This window comes from Terrapene carolina, unplaced genomic scaffold, assembly GCF_002925995.2.
Source record: "Terrapene carolina triunguis isolate 2854851 unplaced genomic scaffold, T_m_triunguis-2.0 Scaffold30, whole genome shotgun sequence".
Taxonomy (NCBI): domain Eukaryota; kingdom Metazoa; phylum Chordata; order Testudines; family Emydidae; genus Terrapene; species Terrapene triunguis.
This window is the reverse complement of record NW_020664381.1, coordinates 5,872,931-5,876,479: the sequence shown is the minus strand read 5'-3', so window position 1 is coordinate 5,876,479 and position 3,549 is coordinate 5,872,931.

Here is a 3,549-nt window from a genome sequence, read left to right as displayed (position 1 = left end):
TAGATCACCCAGTCTGACCTCCTGCTTACCATAGTCCATGAAATTTCACCTAGATACCCCTACTTGAGTTAGATTAAACTGTTGTGTGCCATAGGCAGAGAATAGGAGACACTGAGGTGCCAACAGTATCTGAGGCCCCTGGAATGGCATGAAATTGATTAGATGAGATCTGCCCAGATGATCCCAGGAGGCAAACCATGCCCCGTGCTGCAGAGGAAGGTGAAAAATCCCCAAGGCTCTGCCAATCTGACCTAGAAGAAAATTACTTCTTGCCATCAAATCTGTCAGTTACTTTACCCTGAGCAGATGTATAAGCCACAACAGCCACCTGTCGAAGAAATAAGATTCTAAGACCGGAAGGGAACTTGAGAGGTCATCTAGCCCGTCACCCCATGATAAGGCAGCACCTAGTATACCTATCCCATCCCTGACAGGTGATTGTCCAACCTGTTCTTAAAAACCTCCAGTAATGGGGATTTCACAACCTTCGTTGGAAGCCTGTTCCAGTACTTAACTATCATTATAATTAGAAAGTTTTTCCTAATATCTAACTTAAGTCCTCCTTGCTGCAGATTAAGCTGATTACTTCTTGCTCTACCTTCTGTGGACACAGAGAACAATAGATCACCATCCTCTGTAACAGCCTTCAACATATTTGAAGATTGTTATCAGGTTCCCCCAACTTCTATTAGTAAGAGTGTTTGAGCCACAGAGATCTTCTTCAGGTTCATCATGACCTGAGAAAGAGCTCTGTGTGGCTTGAAAGCTTGTCTCTCTCACCAACAGAAATTGGTCCAATAAAAGATGTTACCTCACCCACCTTGTCTCTAATATCCTGGGACCAACACAGCTACAACTACCTTGCATATATCAGGTTCCCTCTCAGTCTTCCTTTCTCAAGACTAAACATGCCTGGTGTTTTAACCTTTCTTCATAGGTCAGGATTTCTAAACCTTTTTTTATTTTTATTGCTCGCCTCTGGACTCTCTCCAATTTGTCTATGTCTTTTTAAAAGTGTGGTGCCCTACGTAAACTGAACATAGTACTCCAGCTGAGGCCTCACCAGTCCCAACAGAGCAGAACATTTAACTGCTTTGTCTTAGATATGACACTCCTGTTAATACTCTCCAGAATTATATTAGCCTTTTTCACAACTGCATCACTTTGTTGACTCATTCAATTTGTGATCCACTATAACCGCCAGAACTGTTTTGGCCATATTGCTTAGCCAGTTATTCCCCATTCTGTAGTTGTGCATTTGATTTTTCCTTCTTACATGTAGTTTTGTAGTTTAGTGAATTTAATTTTTGTTGATTTCAATTCTTCAATTTATCAAGGTATTTTTGAATTCTAATCTGTCCTCCAAAGTGATTGCAACCCCTCCCAGTTTGGTGTCATCTGCAAATTTATTCTTTAGAATCTTACTTGTTTTTATATTTTATCATTAAGACCATTTGTCCAGAAACTCTTCTATTTAGCTTTATGCAATGCTATTTCACTCTTTCATCTTAATGATAGATGTGTTATTTGAGATCAATCACTTTTCTTTCTCCTTTATTCTAAAATTATACAGTATTTTGTCGATAATTGAAATATGGCATTTTCCCTATTATAACCACAGTAGTAAACGTATCAAATGTCATGAGTGTTTTGGCATTTGCAAGTTGCAGCCAAGGTCAGCAGCAGAAATTTCGCAGTGATACAATCACTAAGGAGCAGCTAGTGAAGCTTATGGAAAACATTTGTGGAAGATACTGTACCAAGAATGGAGTACATGAGAAGGAGTGCTGGCCACATACTGCCTACAGTATGTCTGAAATTGGAATTGTAGTATTGTCCAAGACTCAAGCCAGGATGATGAATGAGAAAAAGACATTTGACAGAATTCTTAATGCTGACTGCCCCAGATGGCTGAAGACTGACTTGGTAGGTCTGAATGCTCCTAAAACTCCAGATGAGGGAGCTCAGAATGCTGTATATTTAGCTGTTTTATCCTCTGAGCCTGATAGGCTCCATGGGCAGTTGATTAGTGAAAAAACAGTTCATATATGGTTACTTTTTGTGTGTCACGTGCATGTAAAAGTTAGATTATGAATTGGATTGTGGCCTTGGGTGGGTATGGAAGGGATGGAGCAAGGAGCTTCTTTACATCCTTTCCCCTTCAAATTGCTCAGGGGCCAGTCACACTGTCAGTGGGGATTGCAAGTACTATGCTTATTTAGTTCCAACCCCAGCATTAGACTCTCCAAAGGCATTGTGAACCAGAGATATTCCCCTTTGCACCAGCTGGAGGCAGGGCCGGCTCCAGGGTTTTAGCCGCCCCAAGCAGCCAAAAAAAAAAGCCGCGATCGCGATCTGCGGCAGCAATTCGGCGGGAGGTCCTTCGCTCCGAGCGGGAGTGAGGGACCGTCCGCCGAATTGCCGCCGAATAGCTGGACGTGCCGCCCCAAGCACCTGCTTGCCAGGCTGGTGCCTGGAGCCGGCCCTGGCTGGAGGAGCTGAGTTGTTGTGGGAGAGCGCCTTTTCAAAGTGTGCTTGGACTGCTGGCCCAAATTTTCTCAGGGACTGCAGTTGCTGCATGTTTCTTTCTCACCCCCTTCACCCCTACACAGGCCCTGGCTTAAAGCCACAGTGTGGGTTAATGTTTGTAAAGAATTAAGTTTTGGACATGAATGTTGCTATATGAAAGGTAAATATTATTGGAGAATATTGATTTATCTGAATAAACTAGACATTAATAGATTAACACAACAAGATAAGTGATCAAATATTATCAGTGTAACCAGGTGTCCATGAATTGGCTTGATACCAATGTGTATATAAATTTTACATATGATTATTTATTTTTTAAATCATAAATACTGCTTGAGACTTACATAAAACATTGTAAGATTTATCTGAAATTGTTTGGATTAACTTCTACCAAAATGTACAGAAGGGAAGTACAAAATGTGCATATGAAAGTGACAAAGCTGATGTAGTGAGTTACTTGGGAGTTCAGTTCCCTGGCCATTGTTGTGCTGGCACTCTCTCATGTAGGGACCTTGTGGGGATGTGGCAGTTGAAAGGTTGGGGGCATGCTGGAACAGGAGGTGATGTGGATCCATAAAGAGCTGTTGCAATGCAAACAGGGCCGGCTTACCAGCAGAGTAAGCACGTGCCTGGGGTGGCACATGCTAAGGGGCAGCATTCCGTCCATTCTTGGGGCGGCACAGTCCGGGCAGCTTTTTTTTTTTTTTTTTTTTGGTCTTTCGGCAGTTGGGGCGGCAGCAGTCCGAGCGTTTTTAGGTTTTTTTGCTTGGGGCAGCAAAAATGAGCCACCAATTTTTCCCCGTGGGTGCTCCAGCCCCGGAGCACCCACGGAGTTGGTGCCTATGCTAACAAGGCCAATTCAATCAGCGTGGATGTGGCCCATTCCCAACAGTTGACAAGAAGGTGTGAGTATCTCTCTGTTGATATTCACCCCTTCTTGTCAACTGTTGGGAATAGGCCACATCCACCCTGATTGAATTGGCCTTGTTAGCGCTGACCCCCCCCCCCCCCCCCCCC